Below are 5,185 nucleotides of genomic sequence, written 5' to 3' on the forward strand. Positions count from 1 at the left end.
ATGCTTTAAGTTGAGCTTCTAGTCTTTCAAAATTAAGGCTATTTTGAATGAGTGAGTAATAGAGTTGCAGAAACTGAAAGGCAGTTGTTGCTTTGCCTTTCCAACACGATCTTCTCCGTTCTCATCAAGTCTGACACTGTGAACCTGTACAGACTTATTCGGATCAAGTCAGTTGTCAGTGGGACATTCTTCTCCTCTTCTATTGATTTCACAGTCAGATAGGAGCCGCTCAGTCCAACACACCCAAGGTGCTTGGTCGTACCTTCATTTTAGACAGGAATCTGTCCAGTAAATTCCCAGCTAGAGAAAATGACTCCATGTTGAAGCCAAAGAATTGAGTTAGACTAAGAAGATCTTTCACTTCAAAGTCCCTGAGTCTGACAGTCATTCTGAGGCCATTATCATGTGCAGATTCAATTAGTCTCAAGCCACAGACCTTTGGCTGACATCTAGACTCCTGTTCCAACAGGGCATTCAGCTGGTGTAGCAGATTCTGAGAGTCACTTGTTGTCAGTACCTCAATCACCTTGATAGTGCCTACGGCTCCTCAGCGGTCACCACCCTCCCCGGGCCTGCTCTCACCTCACCCCACGATCAGATCCGAGAGGCCTACGAGGCAAGGGGACTCACAGGCAAGAGAAGAGAGGCCCGGGGAGGAGGACCCGTCCTGGGTGGAGGTCTCTGCACCACCACGGACATCACCCGGCCCTCATCAGGGTCAGCTCAGAGCCAAAGAGCTGTAGATTGTTTTTTAATGGAACATTTAGATCTAGGCTTTATTTTGTTTTTTTCTAGCATTTAACATTGCAAAGCAGAAGACAAATACCCTTTTACATTGTTTTATGTAATTTCACTTTTTTGGGGGGGGGCTTTTAAGGAGTTTTTCTTTTCTTTGGACCTTTAAAAAGTCACCATGATATATTTATTAGTTTTTCCTGAAGTGTAGAAAAGTCTTAATTCTGGGATTAAATGAAGTTTAATAAGCCTTTTCTTTATGTATCATTACCTCTGCTTACTTTAGTTTCTTTTGACTTTTAGACTTTTATTCACTGGTTCAAATTAGAAATGAGACTTCCTTCTATATTCATTATCATATCTTCTGTCCTTTTGATCTCTTATCTCTTTTCTTATTAAAAGAGTCTTGTATTTCCTATCATTAATTTGATTTGCTCAACCATGAGCTCCTTCAGGCTGGGGACTATGTCTAATTCAGGTTTGTGTAGAAAGCTTTCTCCTCCTCTTGTGCTGTACATTTCAAAATAGGTCCCATATTGGTTTTCCCCCTTATAATTCAACCCTCAGTACAGAGATATCTGACTTTTATCATACAGAAAGGTTCTGGAGAAACATTCTTATTCATCTGTGAAGGTGAGTGGGTGGGGTACTCTACAGAGAGTTGAGTAAAGTCCCTGTAAAGTAAATCTCTGCTTGACATTCGATTTCTGTCCTTGAAGCAGTGAATGAATTGCCCAAATATTTTACGTTTGACTGACAGGAAAGGGGGTAGTGTCCTGTGTGTGTGTGGGGGGGGTGTTAGGGGTAGGAGGAATATAGGGGAGAACTTACAGTGACATCAGAATTCTGAGAACAAGAGATAAAAGGTCATTATTAAAGTCCCAACTGTTATAGACAGCTGGATGAAACACTCCCACCATCTTGTATATTCATATCTCTTTGTACATAGTATATCTCCAACTTTAGTTACATCTTTTATCCAAATCAACTAACTAGTGAATTATCACAGTCACAAAGAAATTAGGACATAGATAACTAAGAACTATTTATCATAGACAAGTGTGTTAGCCCTGTAAGGACTCTGGTGAAGGTTGCTTGTGTTCTGTGAACACCTTTATATATTTTTATATTTTGTAAAGTAGCAAAAATGACCCTGTATACTAACATGACCTAAAGGCTTGTGGGTATCCCTTTCAGTGACTTAACTAATGGCCAATCTAGAATGGAAACAAATAAGATAAATATATCGATAACATTGTATTTGCTTACTTTCCTATCCTGTATTTTATGCAATGCAATCTACCTAGAAAATGTTTATTTAGCCAAAAAGTATTTTAATTTAATGGAATTTGTTTAACATTAGTGTTAGTTCTCAAAGTCAGCCAGGGATTTTGTAAACTGTTTGAGGAAGTTTACAAAGAGAAACACAATCCATGTTGATAACAGTTCATCAGAGAAAAATGATATTTAAAATTTTATACCAACAGTGTAAGTAGAAGTATCAGGTGTGTATGATTTGTGGTGTTATCTGAAGCTCACAAGAGCAAATTCTTTCAAAGGATGATCAAGTCATAATTTTATAATCATATACATTTAATGGGAGTGAAGTCAGTTTAGAAAACCTAGGAAGTTAGAAGTAATTAGATTTTTCCAGGAGAAAATAATATTATGCTAACATTTTTCAAGCTGCTAAAATCAGGGGAAAGACATACAGCCATTTTTAAAGTCCAATCACCAAACCAATTTAATTTGTCCCGGGATTCACTGTGATAGAAATATAACCTAAATGTTTCCTTATATAATTTTTCTGTATTCATATGCCAAATATTAAAACTTTATGATTTTTGCTTAAGAATACTATTCTCTTAAAGTCTCCCCTCCGCCCTCTATTTTCCAGCCTGGTAACCACTTGTTTTTCTCTGTCTCTTAAGACTTTGCATCCAAGGCCATCAATTTAATTTAGAGTGAAATTCCTCCTCCTCATACTGCTTTCATTGAGTTATGGCCTTAGCAAGCCTCTGAAGCTTTTATAAATGGTCAGCACACTTAAAACATTAGGATATAAATTTTTCTCTCCTCTGCCTAAAGATTATTGAGTTTCTTGTTAGTCACGATAAGTCAATCAGAACAGGAGTTCCTTTAAATTTAAGTGACTTTATAATTAAATTTAAACTTTTTTTGAGAAGTAGACAGAATAGAGTCATTTGTTTATGGGCTCGGAGCATTTCCACTGCACCACTCTGCTGAGCCATTTGTTTAGAAAGTGTTTCATACTCAGCAGCAGAATCTTATCAAATCCCTGGGCAAGGAAAAGAATTCTTGAAGAGTTTAAAGTTGATTTCTTTGTATTTTATTATGTCTTTTGGGGACAGACTTATCCAGACTTGGTCAACCTATGAGATCTCCCATAGGATTTTGTAATATTTTGTTAGAGCTCACACAGAGCTCTCCCTCACATCTTCACTTGGCTTATATGTGTATATTTCCCATGAAACTTTCTTATTTGTTTACCAAGAAGAAATAACAAAAAATTCATGCACTCTGAAACCATTAGTTTCTTCAGAAAGCCATGAAGCTCCAGACAAACCAGAAGCCATCATTGCCTGTCACTGTGGTGACATCCGGGCCTGTCATACAGTGGTGAAACAAACCAGGTAAAGCTCTTCCAGAAACCACAGCTCTCTACTTTATAATCCATCTAAAACTGATTTTAACTTTTGCATATCTTCCTTTTGAAGGCAGATCTGTTTGAATTGGATATTTCTATAGTGTGCACAAATGATAGACTTCTTTAATCAATTAATCTTGAAAATTTGAGAGACAGAGAGAGAGAATGAGAGGGAGAGCCAGAGTCACAGGTACAGAAAAAGCTACCATTATAAACAGACTATTATAAAATACAAACAGCCCCCCACACATAATGAATCATACTTCTCTGTATTTATACCCCCATATAATCTTCTTCACATCAGCTCTGAGCTTGGCCAATGACTTGCTCCGGGCAATATAAAGGTAACAGTAGAGGCTTGATAAGCATTTGTGCCCTGGGGCTCAATATTTCTGCCTCCATGTGAAAAAGCCAGGATATGAAAGACCGCATGGATTTGAAAGACCGCATGGATATGACAGACCGCATGGACCAGCTTGGCCAGCCATCTCAGCTGAGACTTCAGACATACAAGTTGTCTTATACACACATCATCCAACTCCCAGATGACTGCAATTGCACGTGTGAACCTTGGCAAGATCAGCAGAGGAGCCTAAATAAAATTTGGAGAAATAATAAATTGTAGTTGTTTTAAGCTACTAAGCTTCAAGTGGTTTGTCACACAGTAATAGATAGTATATCTTTATTTCCTAAGGAAGAGAAATACCTTCCCCCCCTCCTTTAAATTCAAAGACCTGCAAGGTACTGACCAAAGCAAGTATTTCTTGAGTGATTGCTACCTGCCAGGTGTTGCCACCCAACCAGTTTTATTGCCTTCTGCCCAAGAGGAGCCAATACCCAGAGACAGCAGAGCTTACAATGAAAAAGAGTATATTCCACGTAGTGGTAGGCAATGAGATGGGAAGAATTTCTCCCTAAGAATTGGGGAGACAGAGGTTTTAAGGATCATTTGGCAGACAGAGGATCAGGGGGTTAAGTAATTAGATTTGCAAATTGCCTAAGTTGGGGGCAAAATTATAGGAGTGCGGACATCATTATTAGGGGTCTGGAGATCATCTTGTTTTTCTTCAAATCCTTGGGTCATATTCCAGTCAAGACGGTTTCTTGGTGTGGGTAGTTGTTCTGGGCAGACCAACCAGTCCACTGGAATGCAGGCCCTGGGAGAGACCTTACACACTACCGTGAGAGTTCCCAAAGGTGATGTTTTCTATGGAGAAAAGTTGGAATCTTTACTACTACCACCTATGCGGAAAAAGTTAAGAATCTTTATAAACACCAGCTGGAAGCAAATAGGTGCTAGTGACCATTATCAAGCAAATGAGGGGACAGCGGTGATTGCTGTCATTATTTTTAGCTAAGCCTGTTCTTTCACAGAGTTTGGGGGCGCTTACTCTCATTCTTGCTTTGCACCCTTCATCAGTTGGTAAGGGTGGATTCACCGGCGCTGTGCTAAGATTTAAAGATGAACAGAGGAGAGGGTAGGTGTGTCTCTCGAGGAACTTAGTCTACTAGGATGAACAAACAAGAAACTTGGTATGAATGTTATTAACTGCAACCACTGTCAGCATCACCAAACAAGAATACTGAGGGCTTGCTCTTTTCCAGGCAGTGTTCTCAGTATTTTGTAGGCATCAATTCATTTGGCCTCACAACCACCTTCCAAGGTCATTACTACCACCACTGTTATTACTATTGTTGTTATTTCCACTTTTCAGATCAGGACACTGGGGGCAGAGATGTCAGGATGTTTGGTAATGTGTCCAACTTATTTTTTTTTTTTTT

At 39.0% G+C, this 5,185-nt stretch overlaps 1 pseudogene; it reads right to left on the bottom strand.

Moving 5' to 3' along the window:
• LOC100960026 overlaps positions 1–5,185 on the bottom strand; it is a 20,216-nt pseudogene that overhangs the window by 1,401 nt on the left and 13,630 nt on the right.

Source organism: Otolemur garnettii, unplaced genomic scaffold (genome assembly GCF_000181295.1).
Source record: "Otolemur garnettii isolate 467f Iridium unplaced genomic scaffold, OtoGar3 scaffold00010, whole genome shotgun sequence".
Taxonomy (NCBI): Eukaryota; Metazoa; Chordata; class Mammalia; order Primates; family Galagidae; genus Otolemur; species Otolemur garnettii.